The 24,436-nt window shown below is 42.7% G+C and overlaps 1 pseudogene; it reads left to right on the top strand.

The window, feature by feature from the left end:
• Window positions 1-4,777: 4,777 nt before the first annotated feature.
• LOC120096366 (U6 spliceosomal RNA) lies at window positions 4,778-4,835 on the top strand (annotated as a pseudogene).
• Window positions 4,836-24,436: the final 19,601 nt, after the last annotated feature.

Here is a 24,436-nt window from a genome sequence, read left to right as displayed (position 1 = left end):
ACTATTTTACCTGAATTAATATTCATAATAGCCCCCAAGAAAGACACAATGTTATCATTTTATATGTAAAGCCCCAGAAATTGTGTGACTTAGCCAAGGTGACCTGAATAGAGTGTTGGAGCCAAATAGTCAAGTCTTTGAATACCAAGTTCAGCCCCCCAGATGTGTATCTTCCAGCCATATAACCAATTGCTTGACTGCTATTTTTACAATATGACTAACAGACACGTGAAATGTACTGAATAAATAAATAGTTCTCATTGGCCCCTTCCATCCTCCTGTCCCTGACCTCAGTCAACGGCCATATCCAGTTGTCGAGGCAGACACATGTCATCTTTCCTTACCCTTAGTTCTCGACAGCGGCTACCCGGTTCTGTTGGTTTCCATTGTCATGATATTCATCTGAGCCACCTCCATAACCTCACCCACTACAAGAGCACGGTCTCTGCATACAGAGGCCACATTGGAGTCTGTAAGGAGTCATCACTCACTTCTTACAACATGCCCCACACAGCGATCTCTTCACATCACACACACTATGACAGCCAGACTCCCGGCACAAATGCACAAAGAGCGGCAGCCGGCCAGTTTTCAGTCTTCTGGTGCTCTCTTCAGTTTTGTAATGGTTGAAGCCATTGTTATTGGGAAGGGAGGGAGCCCAGGCAGAGTCACGTCAGTCACCATCTGTGCTCCACATTAGATCCCTCTCTTGCTTGTCAGTTGGCTTATTTCCTTTTATACAAATCCTCCACCCATGTGTCCTCACCCTAACATAAGCCACTAACTATTCCAGGGTGTTTTGTTCAGATGCTTCTGGAAACAGTGCATTGATGTCTTCAACACACTTCTTTGTTTGTCCCACTGTGTTGTCCACAGTGGTCTCCAGCTTCTGAGCTTCCTACTATCCTTCCACCTCAACCTTGGAGAGAGTCCACTGCAGGTCCTGATGATGCATGGTTTTCAGTTACATTCTACCCTCATCGTTTCACTCAGGGTTGTGAAGATGCATCTGGGTAACATGTTCCATACAGTGTCTATCTGGTAACTGCTATCCAGGACTCTGATGTATCCACTATTTGACAGTTTAGCCCTAGAGGGATGGTCATCCAAGTCAGACTGGTTCCCACCCTCCAAATCACAAATAGTAAATCTCTCACTGCTGTGGCCTTGTGTGGGTGTCACTTAGTCAGTCATACCGATGTGCAATCTTGCATATTTAACTGGAAACTGCACTGCCAAACGGCTCCAATAAAACATTCATAATGAGACAGCCATTGTCACAGCGGGATAGCTAAGAGCTGCGGGTGTGTCCCACACAAGATGAGACCGTGTCAAATAAGATAACATGATCCTTCTTTCAGAATGAGACAATCTGGTACACAAGTAAAAATAAAGAGAGGGTTGAATAGTATATAAAAACCAAAATAAATAAAACACCTAGAATAATATTAATGTCTCCTCCTGTGAAATATGCAGTTTTGGCAGAGCCACAAATGTTGACAAAGTGAGATACACAGATACACCTATATCCATGAGGAAAACCTTACATATTAAAATTAGGAATGATCCAAGAAGTTAAGAATAAATTATAAAATGTTAGTCCAAGCAGTAGGTAACTACTTGGAAATTTAAAAATATGGAACATTTCTAAAAGGAAATTTGATCAAGAAGACCTTAAAACTAAAGTTTTAACTCCATAATAAGCAGTGAAAAAAGGAGAAAGCCTCACACGACAGTGAATGAGGTGAAATGAGTCCTCTGAGCTGACAACAGCAGGGCCATGACGCCGGTCTTGCTTTCAGTGACAGAAACAAACATCTTTAAAGTGTATCATCTATCTAGAAATATTTTTACAAGTTAGGAAAAGAAAATGTATGGAGACAAAACTTCATTTTAACCAAAAGAGAAACAGAACAATGAAGTACATGATCTATTGCAAACTTGAGTAAGGCAATAAGAGAATGTGACAATACAGATGACAGAAAGTGAGAGGGACCTTGGAGGTGGCAGAGTAAAGATGCTTGCCATGAAAGTCTAAAGATCTGGGTCTGAACCCTGGAACCCACCCAAAGGCGAGAGAGAACCAGCTGCACAAATATGTCCTCTGACTTCTATGTGCACACCGTAGAACTAGTGACCCACACATCTCACGCATGTGGGTGATCATAACATACACACACACACACACACACACACACACACACAGATACACACACACACAGATACACACACACAGATACACACACACGTACATAGACGCACACACATGCATATACAAGCACACAACAAAAGTAATAAATTGAAATAAATTTAAAGAATGAGAGAAGAGTATGAGCTACAACGGATGGGAAACTTTTAAAAATTGTAGACATAATTGCAAGTTTTCAAATCTAGAAGAAATTGATAATTTGTTAATAAAATATAAACCACAAAAATTAACCCCAAAAGTAAAATATGGAAAACTTTTAATGGATGAATTGCCTGGAGGATGGTAGAAGGTCTGTGGACACGTTCACTAAAAAATGTCACATACCATTTCAAAGCTTTTACCTAACCAGGCTTTAAGGAGCAGAGAGTTTCTATCTCACCAGCTTCCTTTATTCCTACACTTCCTTCCCTTCTCCTCACTGCTTTTACTTTCTTAAACTGATTTTATCTTCCATAGCTTTAACAGCATAAAAGCAGACACAATCTTTCTCATTTCACAATGATTTGCAATTTTCTGTTGTTGTGTCTGACTTTAAAGAGAAATAATGGGCATATACCCAAAAGATGCCCCAACATATAAAAAAGACACGTGCTCCACTATGTTCATAGCAGCCTTATTTATAATACCCAGAAGCTGGAAAGAACCCAGATGCCCTTCAACAGAGGAATGGATACAGAAAATGTGGTACATCTACACAATGGAATATTACTCGGCTATCAAAAACAATGACTTTATGAAATTCGTAGGCAAATGGTTGGAACTGGAAAATATCATCCTGAGTGAGCTAACCCAATCACAGAAAAACACACATGGTATGCACTCATTGATAAGTGGCTATTAGCCCAAATGCTTGAATTACCCTAGATGCCTAGAACAAATGAAACTCAAGAAGGATGATCAAAATGTGAATGCTTCACTCCTTCTTTAAAAGGGGAACAAGAATACCCTTGGCAGGGAATAGAGAGGCAAAGATTAAAACAGACACAGAAGGAACACCCATTCAGAGCCTGCCCCACATACATATACAGCCATCCAATTAGACAAGATGGATGAAGCAAAGAAGTGCAGGCTGACAGGAGCCGGATGTAGATCGCTCTTGAGAGACACAGCCAGAATACAGCAAATACAGAGGCGAATGCCAGCAGCAAACCACTGAACTGAGAACGGGACCCCCGTTGAAGGAATCAGAGAAAGAACTGGAAGAGTTTGAAGGGGCTTGAGACCCCCTATGTACAACAATGCCAAGCAACCAGAGCTTCCAGGGACTAAGCCACTACCTAAAGACTATACATGGACTGACCCTGGACTCTGACCTCATAGGTAGCAATGAATATCCTAGTAAGAGCACCAGTGGAAGGGGAAGCCCTGGGTCCTGCTAAGACTGAACCCCCAGTGAACTAGATTGTTGGGGGGAAGGCGGCAATGGGGGGGAGGATGGGGAGGGGAACACCCATAACGAAGGGGAGGGGGAGGGATTAGGGAGATGTTTGCCCGGAAACCAGGAAAGGGAATAACACTCGAAATGTAAATAAGAAATACTCAAGTTAATAAAAAAAAAAGAGAGAGAGAGAGAAATAAAACGACAAAGTCTTCTTTCTAATCATTAACTGATAATTTCTATATTAATTCAGTCTAAGTCAATAAATAGTTATTTGGAGCCAGTGAAGGATGAAGTACTGATTGTTCCTGGGAAGAACAAAAATGCCAAGTTAGAAGAATTTAAACAAAAATTTGAACAGCATAGTTATTATGTAGCTGTTTTCTCTGAATTGAAATATTTATTCTTGGAAGGAAGTGGGAGGCTCTTAAGACTTGAGTAGAAGAAATGTAAAAGGTTCAGGAAGTAAAATTAAGGGGCTCAGGAAAGTGCTGAAGCTTACAAGACTCACATGGCCCCTCCCCTAAGTTATAGGAGCAGTAAGAATTACCTGTTCTCTGCTCTCTGGCCAGCCTAGCTGCATCCAGTTATATGTGAATCTTCAGAAGTACAGCTCTTGTGAGTTGTCACCCATGTTGGTGTAGAACTTTTGGCAAGTTGGTTACTACTTTTGGTCTTCCATATTTCTGTAAGTGACCCCAATAAACTAGCTAGATTTGAATAAAATCACTCTGCAGTCTGACATAGATGCCCTATCTTAGTTGAAGTGATGTTTACTTAAATCTCATTAGAAAAATTAAACAACAAAAGTTAATACCCTTCTCTTAAGACATAAGAATAGAAAAGGAAATATCCACTAGTCACCAAAATGACAAAAGCTGTTCAGTCTCACAGACTGTTCAAATCTTCACAGCTATGTCTTATGTGAAATGATCCTGTCTATGTTCTGGGAACCCTCACAGCTGCCATAGTCATAAACAGGCTTAGAAACATTAATAAATGGTGCTGAAGAAGCTTAATAATTCTGGTAACTAACAACCAGCATGTTCTGCAGTAGATTCTTCTTTCCAGGGCCATCTGGTTCATATATCAACATAGAATTTTGTTTAAAAGGAAAACAAACTAACAAACACAGGTTAGTGAGAAGGCTCTGGGGGGGTAAAAGCACTTGCCATGCAAGCTTGAGGACCGTGCTCGCTTCGGCAGCACATATACTAAAATTGGAACGATACAGAGAAGATTAGCAAGCTTGAGGACCTTCAAATCCCTACAAATCTACATTCAAGCCAAGCTCAGTAGCCCATGTCCATAATTCCAGTGTTCCAGTGAAGACAGAAGTGGAGATGGGAGAATCCCTGGAAACTTGTGGCCCAGCTAAACTGGTACACATATGATGAAAACCTCTCTCAAACAAGATGATAGACAATAACCAACATTTAAGGTTTTCCTCCGACCTCTACTCATATATGGTGACACATGTATACCTGCACTCACAAACGTGAAAATACACACACGCACGCACGCACGTACGTGCAAACAAACTTTCTTTCGTGGTTAAAAAAGAGCTAAACCATTGTCCCTTACCTGGCTGAGAGCATAGCTAGACATCACAGACTTAAAGTAATTGTTCTATGGTAATTAAGGGTGGGGGATTTTGTTTTGTTTTGTTTTGTCTCTTCAAAAAGGCATATAAACTACAAAAAATAAAGGAGATTAATGCCATTGAGAACCCCGTTGCTGATGCAGGTAAACATAATGAATTTAAACATATCTAAGCGGGAATAGGAAGTGGCATTTTATTCCCCGTGAGTCTGAGGATATTGCTGCCTTTAAGGACTTATGAATTCTCTCCCTACACATTAGTTACTTTTATTATTGCTGTGACCAAATAGCTGGCAAGAAGGAAAGGAAGGGTTTACGTTTGCTCAGGGTTTATGAAGGGATACAGCGCATCGTGCCCAAAAAAACTTTGCAGGACTGTGAGGCAGCTGCTCACATTGTCTCTTCAGTCAGGAAGCAGAGAACAGACAGGAAGTGAGCTGGGCTCTAAAGCCTCAAGTCTTACCCCTCATGACGCACTTCCTCCAGCAAGACTCCACCTTCAAAGGGCCCCGCCCTTCCAGAACAGCGCCTTCAGCTGGCGATGAAGTGCTAAAACACAGGAATCAACAGTGACTATTTCACAACTAGTGAAACTCAGAATGACATTATTAAGAATGTCTGACCTGGGGTTGGGGATTTAGCTCAGTGGTAGAGCGCTTGCCTAGGAAGCGCAAGGCCCTGGGTTCGGTCCCCAGCTCCGAAAAAAAGAACCAAAAAAAAAAAAAAAAAAAAAAAAAAAAAAAAAAAAAAAAAGAATGTCTGACCTGAACATTCAAGAAGACACGGTGTGGTGTAGTAGGTTATGGAATTGAATCAATGGTTTCCAAAATTTGGGCAAATATGGCCCTCATTTCAAGAATCCGGATTGGTATTTGCTGTGTGCACAACCTTATGCAGACTGTGTTCTCCAGAATAGAGATGACCAGATGTTAAATCTCAAGTCCACACGAAGAATTTCCATACCAAAAAGAATAGGAATTGTTGGCTTTTTCAAATTGAGCCATTTCAGAACTTTTGGAGGTGCAGGGCCAGACAGCGCCTCACTATACAGTCCTGGCTTGCCTGGAACTCACTATGTAGACAAGGCTGGCCTTAAACTCACAGAGAGCTCCCTGTCTCTCACTGGGATAAAGATGTGAGGCCAGATATTATAGAAGTTTTAAGAGCCTGTGATAGGTTCTCATCTCTACATGGTTGGCTGGAAGTTCTCGGACTGGGTTGCTGAGGGGTACAGGGCAGGTGTGGCCTATCACACAGTCTTCTTTCCAGTTTGACTCAGTCTGAGGCTCACGTCTGAGGCCACAAGGAGAGTGGCTTTCTGCAGTCTGCCCTCATGCGTGCTTCCTGGTGTCTTAGTTTCCTAACCGCTTGTAGTCTGAACTGAACCCCCTCATGCTTGATCTAACCGTGCTGGCATTATTCACTAGTTGTTTCGAGACTTGGCACTCATCTCTCAGCCATCCTGATATGACCTCCTCACAGGTAGGAACTTGTCTTCTGTTAGTCTGGCAGGCTAGGGATCACTGCACCAAGCTAGATCCTGCAAGCGTAGGAGAGACATTTGGTTGGTCGGTTGTAGACCATAGGGAATGAATGGTGCGTGTTTCTCCTGGCCTGCCAATTTAAAGATACAAGTTCCTCCCTCTCGAAGGCCTATCACTGAATTATGTACAAGGGCGTGAGGGTTACCATCTGCTCGTCACGGTGTGCTTTGCTTGTCATTAGTGATTTCCTACATGGTCCTTTAAATTAGAGAAATGCTGCACATCCATTACTCATTGCCCACAGTGATGCTTTTGTGAGCCGTTCCCTGCTTATCTCAAGGGACGTGTGGGACTGACCCAGAGCAGTCTGTGAAATAAGCAATTTTATCTCTCCTCCCATCCTTCCTTCTTAGGCTTGTTCACAGCTTACCCGTCCTTCCAGCCTCCTTCTCCAACCTCTCTCAACTAATACCCTATTCATTAGTTGGTAAGAACTATAATATATCATATGTCAGGTGTCATATATCTTACATCTTATATATCTTATCTTATATCTTTTATATTGTGTATCTTCTTATATCTTATATCGATCTTGTATCTTAATATTATATAACTAGTATTAACTCTTCGCAGGACTGTTTTTATTTTACTAAAGAATTCATAAAGAATGGGGTTTTGGGCATCTAGAGGAATTAATCTGTAATCATATATTTCCTATCTTGAAGAGTGGAATGACACTTAGTGACCAGCTTCCTGAAAGGTTGCTTTACTCAGTCAAGACCCAGTGCTCACGAGATTTAAGAAAAAGGTCCCGTTTCTATATGAAAATTTAGATTGTATTTTTTTAACTTTGCATAGGAATATTCATGCTTTAGGGGAACAGGCTTGAACTAATGAAACTCATGAATCACTATAAGTCAAAAAGTAATTAGCATGTATTTGTTTTCTTTATTATAATACTCGTAATTCTCTTTAAGAACGAGGTGTCACACATCTGGTAGAAATGCCACAAAATGTCCCCCTCAGCTCAGCACAGAGCTTACATAGCAGGCAGGCAGACATTCCTGTTGAGCGAGGCTGGCTGTGCAATGAGACTTTTTGGCTGTTGCTGTTCTCCACGATATCAAGGGACCTGGAGATTAATAATTCATTGGACTACTGTTTGTTGAGAATGAAATCAAAACAATCGATCAGGTATCAAAACATGCAATTAGGAATGAAAGCAACACACATGAAAAGCAAGTCCCATTGAGGAGATTATTAAAGGAAATTGGGGGTTAGAATATGAAAGGGATGGATCGCTACATAATTAGTGTCGGCAGAATTCAAATGTTTACTCGCTTCAGAAGGTTTAAAAAGATAAAAAAAAATTGGTGTAAGAAAGAAAGGAATGGCACAAAAGGAGGGAAAATGTATTTTGTGTCTTTATTTGTTTATGGCGTTGGGCCTGGGATCACACTCGGGACCCATGCACACTAAGCTACATCTTCAGCAAGAAAAACAATTTTAGTAGCCGGTCACAGGAAAGACAAGGTGTTAGGCAATGTCCTTATTTTGCTGGCTGTGAACGTCCTAAAGCTACTGGCTACACAAGCTATCTATCCCTCAAGCAAAGCCAGAGGCATAGGCCTCAGGCATAATTCCATACGGGCAGCAGAGGAGACAAACAGGATTACGTGTTCTAAGTTGATCTCAGACAAAGAATTTGGGCTACAAGAATAAAGGGCGAGAGTGGGAAAGGGATTTGATCGCTTCACAGAATCTTTTTCAGTCACTGCCAGCCCACTACCTGGGATAACTTCGGAAAGACTGCAAAACCAAAGCTACAGTTACCCTTGAGCAAACTTGGAGGAAATGTTATTCCGCCCGTGTCTCTTTAAGTAGTCCTTTGAGCAGCCAGAGACTTCTGCCGTCACATTCCCTCATAGCATTGCTATGTTCCGTATAAAGGCATTTCTGGGTTAATTACGTCTTAAGAAAACAGCTTCTGTCAAGTCTAGGAAGCATATTAAACTGAACTGTTCCTTGGTTGCACAGTGTAGGACAAGCCAATGTGACATCCTTAAGTATGGCCGTTCTGATTCCAGCTATTTCTCGGTCGAGAGCATAGCTGTACATAGGTGCTCAGTAGCTATTTATGAGATCAATGGAGACACGGCCACCAATGCGTCCTTTTTCTCCTGCGTGTTTCATGTTCAGAAAGAGCTTGTATGGGAGATGACAGTGACTGCCTTACTATGTTTGTTGTTTCAGGCCAGCATGCTAAAGTGAGTTTTAATTCCTGGAACTTCTTTAATACAGTCTAGGCAGAGAAACAACCTCAGCCCCATCTTACTGAGCTCTAGATATTGAAAGACTTTCAGGGATTGCTTTCGGCCCTATTGATCTGATTTGCATTGCAAATATATTTAATTCATAGTGCATTTTACTTCAAAGGAATAAAAAACACTTCCCTTTATTTGTAAAAATGGTTTATTGATTTATTTTACGTGCACATGTTTTGCTGGCATCACGTCTGTGTGCTACATACAATTCCGATGTCTGTGAGGGCCAGAAGAGGGTGTTGGGTCTCCCTGTAACTAGAGTTACAGATGGTTGTGAGCCACCATGTGGGTGCTGGGAATCAAACCCAGGTCCTCAGGAAGTGTAATAAATGCTCTTGACCACTGAGCCATCTTGCTAACCCAAAGGATACTTTCTGCTTGAATACTGCCTTAGAGGGGAAGCTTTTCTCATTGCTGTGTTTATGATTCTTATCTCACACTACAAAATCCAAACAAATTCCTCAGCCCAACCTAAGAAATAATTGTAGAGAATTGTAACATTAAGTTTAAAAATTAGTCTAATTTTCTAATTAGTCTAATATATTGTACATTCAAGAAAGGTTCAAACATGGAAATGTTGGGAAATTACAGATTTTTAAGTTTAGTTCCTCTGCACATAATGGTAAACAAAATTAATTAAATATTCTTTATTAATGTGCAAGTGTTCAGTAGCTTTTATGTATATATAATCACCAACATAATCAGTAAGAATGCTAACTCCTCAATAGAGAAAGACGTAAAAAAAAATCACTGACAATTTTAAAACAAAAGGATAAAAATAACCTTAAAAATATGTTAATGGTCAACATTCGTAATAGTTCAAAAATTAAAATTAAAATTGGAAGCTCGGTTTTCTCTCTGTCATGTAATACATATTTCGCAAATAACGTTTATTTTTGGCAAAAAACAGACACTTTCTGGAAAGCATTTCTGTGCCAAGACAAAACAAATATGCTTTGATGTTCTCAGGCAAGCAAAAGCAATGTTCTACTTATGTTTTCTTCATCATGTTGCTTATAATAGCTAGAAGTGGAAAAAATAGAGATTTGAAGTGAAAGGGATAAAGTAACATGTAGTCGGAAAAAAAATTCAACAAAACTGTGAGATCATGAGAACCTTCATATAAAGCAATGCTAAACAAAAACAAAAGTACTCCTCGCTGTGCATGCGTATGGCTTGGCTACTTCAGCTTATGCCTCTGTGCATGCTTGGCAAAAGCTTCAAAGGACATTAAAATTATTAAAATACTGAGTCTGCATTGTGCTGATTTACCTGATGTTTTCTTCTGTGTGTCTCTTTCCTCCACACACTTCCTCCCGTGATCATGTGTCACTCCCTTGAGTTTTAAAATGTAGCTTCTCAAAGTTAAAAGAAATGAAACGCCTGCTCCAAACTGCCTTCTAGACGTTTCCACAGAAGCATTCAGCTTTTTCTGGGGGGAAGTGATCTCTCTGCACATTCCCTAGGCTCTGTGCCCTGATACTGTATTACAACATAAAACTGCTCTCCGCTGACTCCTCTGAGGAAGGGATACTTGAGTGAGAGATGTTGCCAGTCTTTTCAGACCGTACCTGAGAGGCAGGTCATGTCGGATGGATCAGATGTACAGTTAATACTAAGAAGGAAAATAGCCTGGGACTAAGGGTCTTGGCTCAGTGGTGTAGCATATGTTGAATGTGAGAGGCACTGTGTTCAATCTCTAGCACACACACACACACACACACACACACACACACACACACACACACACACAAATGTAGGGAAAAATACAGTGTATCACAAAGATATCACCATCAGCCTTCAGAAGAAAAGAAACATCTTACCTAGTGCAGTGTCCTTGAGAAATCTTTCTTAAGCCTTCCCTAGTGTCCCTCTGCCTTTTCTGTAGTCTTGGAGATTGTCCTGATAGGACCTCAGTATTTGCAGCACTACACAAGACTCCGTTCCCAGCCTCATCCACCCAGCCAATCTGTGCGTCCCTTAAGCATAAATGTCTGTTTTATTCATTTCTGCCCTGTTGATGTCTATCCTGCTGAGCAACCAGAGGTATTTATTGTCTGGGAGGCTCAACTGAACCTTGCCTTTAAAAATGAATTCATGAGAATCCTGGTGGCACAGGCCTTTACTCCCAGCACTGAAGAGGGAGAGACAGGCAGATCTCTGCGTTTGAGGCCAGTCTGGTCTACAGAGTAAGTTTTGGGATGGCCAGGAATACTCAGAGAAACCCTGCCTCAAAAAAAGAAAAAAATTAAAGTGAGAAGTGCAATATTAATCTTGAAGTCAGATCAGTGGATGGTGCAAAATCCTGACTCCCTCTTCAGTTCTGTCTAAAGCCACCCATAAAACGAGTGGTTTTAGATTATTTGATCCAAAGTAGCTTCATGAAGCCCAGCTCTTGTGTCTTTAGCACATGTTCTCCTACAAGACTTCTTGTCCATCCACATATGGAGCCTTAACTCAAGCATTTATTTTAATAACTTTGTTTGGAAATGACTACATAAAGCCATGAAACAGAATTGCAAGTTTTTTTGTTTCACTGAAACTGGATCAATGTTTCCTGGCAAACACTAAGTGCCGTCAGTGGCTGGCCAGGCTTCTCTGTTGGATGTCTGGTTGTTTCTTACTTGTATAGCGCAGGAAAAGTTGGATGGTACAATCTACCAGAATCCTGAGAGACTCTTGAAGCTGGGCAAACCGCTCCGTCTGGAGCACACATTCATTGGTTAGTGCTTTCATTCATTGGTGAGTGTTAGTGCTTCCTGTGAACTCTGCCTGGAGACCTGTCGTCCTTTTAGGGCCTCCGAGAAGCCTTGCCTGACCACTCTGCCATGTAAGCTCCTGCTGCACTTGGAATGGACTTCTTCCCACATCTGCTTATTTCTCCAGACGTGAAGTCCTGTGAGGGCATGGACAGCATTGTATATGGTTTTGTAGCCTAGTGGTCAAGCACAGTGCATAAAATGTAACCATTCTAACAGAACTAAACCACTGGGGTAGGGGGAGCCGAGGGGGACTATGTTTTTTAGATAAATGCTTGCTATATTTTTACACTTTCTCTGGGAATTATCGCCTCCTAAAAAGAATATTAAGGTTTCCTAGGACATAGGTTATATTAGTCATTTTTTTTTTTTGTTGCCAAGCTAAAAACACCATGACCAAGGCAAAGTATAGAAGAACCAGTTTACTTGGGCTCTTTGTTTCGGTTGGATAAGAATCTTCAATGGCAGAAATCATGGCTCCAGGCATGGTGTCAAGAGCAGGAAACTGAAAGCTCACATCTTCAAAGGTCAGAGAGCGAACTGGAAGAGGTTCTGAGTTTTAACTTTCAGAGACATTTCGGCAAGTCCACACCTACCTATAACCTTCTCAGCGTCACCAACTGAAAAGGAAGGATTCAAATACATGAGCCTGTGGAAGACATTCTCATGCAAACCACTGCACTGGGTGACTGTTGGAAACCATTGGATTACAGTTCTGTCTTAGCTCTCTCTACTGGCAAATTAATTCCTCTTGAACCTCAGTTTCCTAATCCCTTAGCTGTGCTGATTGAAGACTAAATGAAACAATGTTGTTCTTCAGAAACCTTAGAGGGATTACTAATCTCTCATCTATGGCTGGAGGTCACCCTATGCTCGTAAGAACACACTTTCCCACCAGTATTTTCTTTTCTTTTTCTGTAAGCTTCTTGTTTTTACCCATCAATCCCTTTGACACTCTAGAGCAGTGATCAGCAAATACGTTCCAGAAAAGGTCAGATGTTGGCTGTTATATGTTTTAAAAGCTTTGCGTGTCCGTTGTATGCCATTATTTTTCTTTCATTACAATCTTTTTAAGATATAAAATGATTCTCAGTCTAGATACCGTACAAAAGCAGGTCTCCAGTCAGCTTAGACCTATAACCTCTAGTCGGCTGACCCCATTGTCCAGCAATGGTCCCCGACTGGCAGCATCAGCAAGTTGAAGGAACTCATTAATAATGCACATCCCTATAGTCCCTTTCTCCTCTCTGCCTCCTGAATCAGAAACTCTGACTTTGTGCCTAACAGCCTGCCCCACCCCAGGTGATTTGAAGGCCCATTGTCAAGCTCAACTGAATATCAGACTCACGGAAGGAGCTTTAAAGCAGGTCAGTACCAAAACTCCCTTGGATACCCAGTCAGAAATTCTGGGTGTGGGACCAAGGCACAATGCTGTTTAAGATGCTGCAGGTGATTCTGTTTGCTGCTTCTGTGATAATGGCTATATAAACCCAGGAGAGACGGCCTTCACATCTGCAAAGAAAAGTTTAGTACTGATAATGTTGCCAAAGGTTTGTAGTGCTTCAGAGTCTTCTTTTGATAATTTTTGAAGGGATCTCGCTACAGCTAATCAGAAGACAAGTACCTACAGTTACATATAAAGCAAAATATTAGGTAAAGTGCACATTTTAAAGGTGTATTAATTGAAGGCTGAGAGTGGAGCTCAGTTGCGGTGTGGTGAAACACGCCCGTAATCCCAGCACCCAGGTTATCAACTGTACTGGCTGGTTTTGTGTGTCAACTTGACACAAGCTGGAGTTAACACAGAGAAAGGAGCCTCCCTTGAGGAAGGAGCATTTTCTCAATTAGTGTTCAAGGAGGGAGGGCCCCTTGTGGGTGGTGCCATCCCTGGGTTGGTAGTCTTGGGTTCTATAAGAAAGCAAGCTGAGCAAGCCAGGGGAAGCAAGCCAGTAAGAAACATCCCTCCATGGCCTCTGCATCAGCTCCTGCTTCCTGCCCTGTGTGAGTTCCAGTCCTGACTTCCTTTGGAGATGAACAGCAGTGTGGAAGTGTAAGCTGAGCAAACCCTTTCCTCCCCAACCTGCTTCTTGGTCATGATGTTTGAGCAGGAATAAAAACCCTTGACTAAGACATGAACCAAGGATGGGGTTTATTAATTATCGAAAACACACTGAATTAAATTACAAGCACCATGGAAGAAATCACAATGGTGGAGAGAAACTAGAGCAGAATAAGTGGATATCTGCTGACTGGCAGACCACTAGTGTGGTGTGTGTTTAGCATGCACAAAGACCTACATTCAGTCTCTAGCTGTGGTGAGCATTGAAAAAGTGGGAATCAAAAATCCAAAGTCAGGGTTGGGGATTTAGCTCAGTGGCAAGCGCAAGGCCCTGGGTTCGGTCCTCAGCTCAAAAAAAAAAAAATCCAAAGTCACCCCCTTTTATAGATAGAGTTTAAGGTGAACCAGGGATTCAATTCGAGAGACTCTGCCCTTCCAAGTGTATGGATAAACCTAACTATATTTGACTAATTTGCATATGAAAAAGAATCCTTTTCATTTCAAAGTAGCCCACAATTTCAGTCTTACAAAAAGAATCACTCTAGAAGAATCACTCAAGTTCTCTTTCCCAATTTACTGAGGTGAAATCTGAAGATTATCTTTCTAAACCCCAGGCCTCACCACAGTGAGCTTGGTCCATTATTCCACTAACTGCTCAAAGAGTATATACTGTGGGATGTTTCACTCTAAAACCCTGTTTTCCTATATGTGTTATGTATTATGTGGAGAAACATCTGCATGGTTTCATACTGGTAAGATCATGCTAGAGCGTCCCATTTGACAAATGACATTCAGATAGTCTGCTCTAGCTACAAACCAGTTTAGCACTCATGCATTATTTGGCTTCAGGTCAAGGTGGTGTAATATGACCGACAGGGTATACTGCAGTGTCCCTAGCAGCCATCTTAAAGATCAGCAAAACTCATTCCTGTAAGAGAAGCTCATCCTGTAAGGTCAAGCCCTATGGTCATAGGCGTGGGATCTTTGACTGGAATTGTTCCTTGCAGGGAGAGGCTTCTGGGTTCTGTCTCCGCTGTGGCAGCAGGCTCACTGGATGCTTCTGCCTTTATCCTCGTCCCCTCTGGCCACTGACCACTACTCTGCCTTCTTTGTCATTAGCATTCCCAGTTTGCTCAGGAACCAGATAGCCATGTTCTCTGGGGAACTCTGTCCTTCTTTCCAGTTGATTCCTGCTGGCGACACAAATCGTGGTAATTCCACTGTTGTGGTTAGTGTTTGGAGTGAGAATGGAACCACAAATCTGGCCAATGAAACCTCAGAGGAAATCTGTAAGAAGAGCTTCTGGAAAGGTCTCCGTCATTCAGTGGGGTGCAAAGAAAAAAAACCTGCCTGCCTCCCTTCTTCCCTCCCACCCCTCCCTCCCTCCCTCCCTCCCTTCTTCCTTCCTTCCTTTTTCTTTCTTTCTTTCTCCCTTCATCCTTTCTTTTCATTGTTGGGAACTGAGTCTAGGGTAGCAAGTGCTTTTCCACTGAGTTAGATATTAAGCCACAACATGGAGTTTTGTAAAAATGTGTGTTGCTGGGAGCCAATGTAGCTATGTTGCAATGAAATATGTCTTGAGCCAAAAGCTGACATAACACATAGACGTACAGTATGTTAATTGGGATTTGCTACAGAAATAAAACCAATTATAAATCATTTTGGAAGTACAATTTAGAGAGTCCAGGAAATCCCTCACTCTTCCCACCTACAAGCCACAGTGTCCAGAAAGCTGGGGCTGTAACTTTTGGTTCAAGGTCAAAAGTCTGAGAAGTATGCTGGGTGCAAGGGCTAAGTCTTGGACAGACAGATTGGGCACCAGGAACACTAGCATCCAAGGCACTCTTAGGCAGATAACCAGGAGTGAAAGAGCCCTGTAGGTAAGACTGCTCAAGAATATGGCTGTTAAATGAACCCACACACCTATGGTCACTTGATTTTTGACAAAGGAGCCAAAACCATCCAATGGAAAAAAGATAGCATTTTCAGCAAATGGTGCTGGTTCAACTGGAGGTCAACATGTAGAAGAATGCAGATCGATCCATGCTTATCACCCTGTACAAAGCTTAAGTCCAAGTGGATCAAGGACCTCCACATCAAACCAGACACACTCAAACTAATAGAAGAAAAACTAGGGAAGCATCTGGAACACATGGGCACTGGAAAAAATTTCCTGAACAAAACACCAATGGCTTATGCTCTAAGATCAAGAATTGACAAATGGGATCTCATAAAACTGCAAAGCTTCTGTAAGGCAAAGGACACTGTGGTTAGGACAAAACGGCAACCAACAGATTGGGAAAAGATCTTTACCAATCCTACAACAGATAGAGGCCTTATATCCAAATATACAAAGAACTCAAGAAGTTAGACTGCAGGGAGACAAATAACCCTATTAAAAATGGGGTTCAGAGCTAAACAAACAATTCACAGCTGAGGAATGCCGAATGGCTGATAAACACCTAAAGAAATGTTCAACATCTTTAGTCATAAGGGAAATGCAAATCAAAACAACCCTGAGATTTCACCTCACACCAGTGAGAATGGCTAAGATCAAAAACTCAGGTGACAGCAGATGCTGGCGAGGATGCGGAGAAAGAGGAACACTCCTCCATTGTTGGTGGGATTGCAGACTGGTACAACCATTCTGGAAATCAGTCTGGAGGTTCCTCAGAAAATTGGACATTGAACTGCCTGAGGATCCAGCTATACCTCTCTTGGGCATATACCCAAAAGATGCCCCAACATATAAAAAAGACACGTGCTCCACTATGTTCATCGCAGCCTTATTTATAATAGCCAGAAGCTGGAAAGAACCCAGATGCCCTTCAACAGAGGAATGGATACAGAAAATGTGGTACATCTACACAATGGAATATTACTCAGCTATCAAAAACAACGACTTTATGAAATTCGTAGGCAAATGGTTGGAACTGGAAAATATCATCCTGAGTGAGCTAACCCAATCACAGAAAGACATACATGGTATGCACTCATTGATAAGTGGCTATTAGCCCAAATGCTTGAATTACCCTAGATGCCTAGAACAAATGAAACTCAAGAAGGATGACCAAAATGTGAATGCTTCACTCCTTCTTTAAAAGGGGAACAAGAATACCCTTGGCAGGGAAGAGAGAGGCAAAGATTAAAACAGAGACTGAAGGAACACCTTCAGAGCCTGCCCCACATGTGGCCCATACATATACAGCCACCCAATTAGACAAGATGGATGAAGCAAAGAAGTGCAGACCGACAGGAGCCGGATGTAAATCGCTCCTGAGAGACACAGCCAGAATACAGCAAATACAGAGGCAAATGCCAGCAGCAAACCACTGAACTGAGAATAGGACCCCCATTGAAGGAATCAGAGAAAGAACTGGAAGAGCTTGAAGGGGCTCGAGACCCCATATGTACAACAATGCCAAGCAACCAGAGCTTCCAGGGATGAAGCCACTACCTAAAGACTATACATGGACTGACCCTGGACTCTGACCTCATAGGTAGCAATGAATATTCTAGTAAGAGCACCAGTGGAAGGGGAAGCCCTGGGTCCTGCTAAGACTGAACCCCCAGTGAACTAGACTGTTGGGGGGAGGGCAGCAATGGAGGGAGGGTTGGGAGGGGAACACCCATAAGGAAAGGGAGGGGAGAGGGGGATGTTTGCCCGGAAACCGGGAAAGGGAATAACACTCGAAATGTATATAAGGAATACTCAAGTTAATAAAAAAAAAAAAGAAAGAAAGAAAAAAGAATATGGCTGTTAGCACTGAGGAAGCGAGTTCTGGTGGGAGACTGATCTTTTAACAGCTCATTCATTTCTTAGCCCCCTCCCTTCTCAGAGGTAGGTAATGATGTTTCTTTCAATGTAAGTTCTCTCTATTACAAGGCTACATCTCACTGAAGTTTGTAGCTTTGTCGTCCAATCCTATGCCAGACACTGCACAGTGCACCGGCCACACCATGTGGTTCCTGGCATTTTAAAAATCTGTTTATGTTTATCACTCTTTACATTGTTGTTACCATGGCCACAGTCTGAGCTGCCCGAAGGCTACTCTACATGCCTCTACATGCCTGGTGCTTTGCATGTCATAGGAATCTGGTAACCATCAGATGACTACACAAGTGAACTCTTCTTGCAAATCAAAGGCCAAGGAGGAGCTTGAGCACTTGGGCATATTTCTGGTTCTATCTTGGAGTCAGAACCCTGAGTACTAGCTAGCATCTTCTTCCCACACCGAGTTAAAAACCAGAGTGAAGAGTATTGTAGCTCATTTTTAAGAGCACAGTGACTCCTTCCTTTTCTCTTGCTCGCCCTCCATGGACACTTTTGAACTAAGTGACTGGATCCTGTGGATATATTTAAGGCAGACATTTTTATGTCTTCAAGAAAATTATTCTTTGAAGCCCTAAGAATTTCATCATTGCAGTGTGTGCAGTGTGTGTGTGTGTGTGTGTGTGTGTGTGTGTGCGTATGCACATATGTGTACATGCATGAGTGTGAACACAAGCATACCTTTTGAGAGAGATGGCCAATCATACCAGTTCTACAGTTACAAGTTTATAGGGAAACTTTGAAAGGATGGACCAAATCTAAACATAATACTGCTTGACAAGTAAGTGCCTTCAAGGGAAGTGTCTCATCCAGCAGACTGACTCTGGTAGCTGGCAAAAAGGAATTGGCTTAGATTACCTTCTAGGTACCCTTCTCTCCATCCCTTAGAAAGATAGATTTGTGGGCCTGGGGGTGAGAATGAGCACAGGAGAGTATAACGTCATTATCTACCTCAGAGAAAGGAGGCTGCTTCGTGCTAGGACCAGACGTCACAAGAAACATTGGGAAAGAGAGTGAAGGGTCTGTCACTGGAGACCAGGGTCCTCTGAAGCAGACTCTGATTTTGAAATGAATCCCTTTTTGGACAGAACATCCTCAGGAGTTCAACAAAAGAGGAGAGCATTCTAGACCGAAGCAAACATGCATATTAAACACGCTTCTTAAAGCCCTTGGCCGTCCACGTAGAGATGTATTGGCTGAATAACTGATACCAAGTGTGGTATTAATCCCACTGCAAACGCACTGCTGGAATCCTTGTGCAACACTCAATGTTCCCTATGAAATAGGGGCTTGCGTGTCTTTTACACTGCATTGTAAGTGTCTTAAGACGTGACGTCTTTGAACCTCAGTAGCCTAAAACACTTCCAGTGGCAGACACTCGGTAAATGTTTTGAAATGGAACTAAATCAGCATTTAATAGTGACACGGTCCAGACTCCATTAGTTGACAGATACTTACGAAGCCTAGGAGAAATAAAACAGGTAAGTGAAGATATTTCGCTTATGACCGGGATCTGGAATCAGATAGACCCCATTTGGTATCCCAGCTTTTCCAAGGTGCAGGTGCTTCCTCACTGAGCCTCAGTTTCCTCCTTGAGAAAATACGGGTGTCAGATTTCTCAGTGGAATGTTGGGAATGAAGGGAGGCACTGCCGTAGGTTGAACTGTGTGGCTCCTTCCAAATTCATGTGTTCGAGTCCTCGGTACATCACACCGTGACTTTTGGAAACGAGGGTATTGCAGATGTAATTGGGTAAAATCAGCTGAGGTGTACCCACCCATCCTACTGGAATATGACTGCTGTCTCGGTTGAAATGGAAAGTTTAGAAGGTAGACCTAGACACATAAAGAGTACAACAAGGGAGTAAAGCAAACATCAGAGTGACATTTCTGACCCCTCCAGATGCTAGGAAAGTGGCATGCATGGAACAGGTCCTTCCTCATAGCTCTCAGAAGGAGACAACCCACCAGCCATTTAGATGGCCTCCAGAATTGTGAGGTGATGGATTTCTGGTGCTTAAGTGACTCTTTTGTGGCGTTTTGCTAAGACGGTCCTAGTAAGCTCATATAAATAGCATAGCTGGGACAGCGCCTGGTCTAATGGGTGTCCAGATTTTATACTTACTGTTTGATGAGTATCATATTTTCCTGGGAGTTTATGCTTCAGGATGACTTTGGCAGAAGGTAAATATTTGATGGTTATGGGGAGCCACCGAGCACACTAGTGGGTAACATCATGATTTACATTAGAAAGGTCAATATTGGCTGCTAGGAGTTAAAATGGAATGGCAGGGAGTAGGGAAATGATATACGTTGTAAGTAAAATATCCCTCTCTGGAGAACCACATTTTCAGGAGCTTATTAAGAATCTCTCTCTCTCTCTCTCTCTCTCTCTCTCTCTCTCTCTCTCTCTCTCTCCCCCCTCAGTATTTTTCTTTTTTCATTTTTTTATACAATGAAAAGAGTACTTTTTCTTTTGTAAACTAAAAGTACCGAGAGATAAAGAATACCTTTGTAATCATCTCCTTTCAGAGCTGGGTGACACAGAGGAGTTTGTTTAATTTAACAGTTGTGCAGTTGAAGAGCACGCCAGTGGCTTCTGTTGGGACTCAGTTTACCAGCGTAGATGGCATCACAGTGGCCGGGGGCGGGGGGGTGAGTGAGGAAGCGGCCATGCTGGGACACAAGACGACCTTCTGGAAAGGTCTAGGCTTGCTTTTACCATCACAACTCACTCCGTGAAAATCAGCCAGGCTCCACTACAACTACACTGATTTGCCTCCTGAGCTCTCTCTCCGATGACTTAATTACTGTGCTTTAAGCCCCACCTCCTGAAGGTTCTTCCCACGCCTCACACATCATATAACATGAGGCTCAGGCTTCCAAAATGAAACTGTAGTGGACAAGACTAAGCCATACCTACACTCTGTTCTTCATGGTATATTCTTGAAGCTAAAAGGAACCAGCTAGCCAAAATTGAAATCAAAAACCTCACAGTTGCCTTCAAATACTCTTAATGATTAGGAATGAAACCATTGTGCCTTTAGGAGGAAAAGTACAGTAAATTCTTCTTTTATTTCCCAGTGTTTAAAATAGTCTCTTCTTCCTGTGTCCAAATTTAACAAACAGCGGGCTATCCATAGACACTCTTTCATCCAGCAGCAGATTCTGAGTGGGCCTTTAACTCCAGTTGGTGCTGCAGGCTGAGGTACCCTGTGATAGGTTTTCTCTGCTGACAAAATGAGCCAATTCAAGCTGAATTAAACTATAAAGGCAGATTTATTAGGGGAAGCTCTCAAGTTCACCAACCTCACAGGAGGTGAACCTTGGATCACTGAAGCTGTCAATCAGACAAGGGGTGAGGATGGGGAGTGATGGGGGTGGGTAATGGGGGAGGGGAGGCAAAAGAGGGAGAGAGTCTGGATTATATATGGAAGCGTCTCTGGGCAATAAGGAGCCCAGGCCCTGGGCTCAAAAATTCAGATAGAGGGCTAGATATGTCAGTCATGCCTTTTAACAGGTAGGGACTGAGGGATGCTATGAGAACCTGGGAGCCAGGTTTAAATATGCACCTCAGCCACTTGTCCTGAGTCTGACCATGGTGTCCCCTGAGAATGTCTCAAGCTAATGACAGATGATCAAACAACCCAACAATTCCCGTTGGTGGAGAAGAGCATCTCAAGATTCAGGAGCTTTAAGGGATTGTGCTGTGGAGAAACAACCCTGCTAGAAAAGTCCAGAGGGACTTCATGGGGCTATTGAAAGGTCCCATTTCAAGAGATGAGCAGGGCTGACCTAAGTGGGATTCGGAACACAGACAAAGGGTATCGTGTCTAGCATAAGGAAGAGATTCTTCCCCTGAACCAGTCTAAACCGAGAGTACAAGGGAGGGGAGGTCTGGAACCCCATAGTGCAAGAACAAGAGCTCAGTGCTATGCATGGCAGGAGAAATGTGTGCGGATGGAGCTTCAGGTACTGGCAGGGAAGGAAGGGATCATGTAGTCTCCGACACTGCTTTTCCTGGGTGTGTGTGTATGTGTGTGTATGTGTGTGTGACACGGGTATGTGGTTTTGTGTGGAGGCCCCAGGCTGACAGCAGGAATTTTCCTAAATCACCCTCCCACCTTATCCCTCTAAGGCTGCTTGTTCTGGAATCCTGTCTCTGCCTTCTGCGGCTGGCATTGCAGGCAGGGTGCCACACCCACCTGGCATTTACATGGGTTCTGGGGATTCTATTCAAACTCTAGTTAGTGCCCTTGTTTGGCAGGCAAGTGTTTGAACTACTGAGAAATCTCCCTAGACCCAAGGTCATGAAAACTCTTGCTGGCCATACTAAGCTGTCTTTATTGGATCCCTTTGGCAGTGAATGATACTTTTATTGTGAGGAAATATACACCCCACCTTAGTAATTTCTTTAGTATGTAAGTCAGTGACAGTAAGTGTATCCTTTGAATTACACAGCCTTCTCCACTCCCTACCCATTTCCAGAACTTTCTTATCACCACAGATGCTGTGCTAACTAAATACTCCACCCAGTTACCCCATCCCTCTTCTTGGGGACTTGGAAACCACAATCCCACTTGCCACCTCTAGAGATGTCCCTCTTCCAGGAGCCTTATGTGAATGGAATCATTCGATATTTGTGTCTTATTTTTCTGGTCTGGTTCACCTTGCATGAAGTTTTTGAGCGTCATCCATTTGCAGCCTGCTTAAGGATATAGCGCTCTTTTAGTGCCGTGGGTATACCGCACTGCGTTGTGTTTGTGGTTGCTAGGGTTGCTTTTGCCTTTTGGCTCCTGTAGATCATGGAGCTGTGAACAGCTGTGGGTAGCTACCTGTTTGAGTCCTTGCTTCTAACTTCTCTAATGGAGCTGGCAGGCTGTACAGTAGTTCTATATTTAACTTTGTGAGGAGCAAACTATTTTCCATAGCGACTGTTCTGTTTCGTGTTGCCACAGGCGATGCAGCGGCTTTCCGATTTTCCATGTCCTTGACAAAATTTCTTACTCTCTGTTGTGGGGTAGTAGTTATAGTCACCATCCTGGTAAGGTTAAAATGGCAGTCTACCGAGTGTTGGGTTTTTTGTTTGTTTGTTTGTTAGTTTGTTTTAAAACATTAGTTGGAGTGGGTACACCCATGCATGAAGGACAGCGGACAACCTGCCAGTTTTAACTTCTACCATGCGGAAGCAAACACCCGTTGAGCAGTCTTTCTGGCTTGTCACTGGACTTCAGAGCTGCATCTCTCTAATGGTTAGGTGACGTTGGGCATTTTTTCACGTGTTAATGGAACTCCCGTATGTCTTTGGAGAATCGTCTATTTAATTCCTTCGCTTTGTTTGAAGTTAGGTTGGTTTTGTTTGATTGGTTTTTTGGTTTGGTTGACTGGTGGATGTTGAGTTGTAAGTTCTCTTCATATTTCTGGGTATTGATTGCTTACCAGATTCATGATTTGAAAATATTTTCTTCCATTTCCTGGGTCATCTTTACATTTTGCTGACAATCTCTTTTGATAAACAAAAAAGTCAGTGAATAGTTTTTCTTTTTTCCCCCGGAGCTGAGGACCAAACCCAGGGCCTTGAGCTTGCTAGGCAAGTGCTCTACCACTGAGCTAAATCCCCAACCCCAGATAGTTTTAAGATGATAAGAGGTTGTCATGAGTTGCCCTGAAGTTGTTTGTATTCTCGTGTTAATTCTGCTTCCTCAAGGGGGGGTTGTCCCAACTAGTAGTTAGTCCTACTCAGATGATCCCATTTTAACTGGTGAATAAAGGCTAGAGCCTGTGACCGGGCAGTGGAAGGGATAGGTGGGACAGAAGATCTTAGAGAGGAAGGCAGGTGGAGAGAGAAGAGAGGACAGAAGTGGAGGAGGAAGCCATGATGGAGCAGAACCATGTGGCCAGGAGAAATCGCAAATACAAAGGGGCCTCATAGCTGGGGAATAAGTTAGTTGGACCGGCCTTATCTAGGCACATAGCTTATAATTATAATAACTGGGCTGTGTGTGTGTTTTTTAATAAGGGCTTATTGGGGTTGGAAATTCCAACAACAGGGATATTTTCTAGTCCGTGTATGGAGAGGGAATTTGAATAGGGCAATGTCAAAGGCAGAGAGACAGGTTGGATGATCATAACCCTAGGCAGGGGATAATAAGATACGAGCTATGAAAGAGAAGGGAAGGTGGGGAGGAGGTGGTTTCTTTAGAAAAGTGCTTGCCCCATAAACAACAGAACCAGAGTTTGATTTCCCAGAAGTCATGTAAATTCTGTGTGGGCATGATCAACTACCAACTCGAAGAGAGAGACAGGCTAAGCCAGTGTGGGAACCAGTTAGCTATACTAGTTTGGTGAACTCTGGATTCAAAGTGAGAGACCAGTCTCCCTAAGAAAGATGGAGATACCTAATATTAACCTCTGGCCTCAATGGGCACACACTTTTGTACACACACACACACACACACACACACACACACACACACACGTGTATACATACATGGAGGCACACAACACAAATATAGGTGAAAGGGGGAGCTGGAAAGAGAATGAGAGAAGAGAAGGAAGAATTCCGTTGTGTGACTTTTTCTAGTGCTACACGAACACCTCACGTATGCAATGATGGTAGGCCTGAGAAACCATCCCACCCAAGTCTAGCTTAGTGAACCAGGGAGTTTATGAGGCTTCAGATAGTTTATCTGAAGTATAGATGGCTCAAAGGCAGCTGGACGGCTGCAAAATGCAGACCTGCATAGATGACTAGTTGCAAAGCTGCATTCTTGATGCTCCTGGGACAAGT

Source organism: Rattus norvegicus, chromosome 13, assembly GCF_036323735.1.
Source record: "Rattus norvegicus strain BN/NHsdMcwi chromosome 13, GRCr8, whole genome shotgun sequence".
In the NCBI taxonomy this organism is placed as follows: domain Eukaryota; kingdom Metazoa; phylum Chordata; class Mammalia; order Rodentia; family Muridae; genus Rattus; species Rattus norvegicus.
Note: the sequence above shows the minus strand (reverse complement) of the source record. Positions and strands in the feature narration are given on the sequence as shown.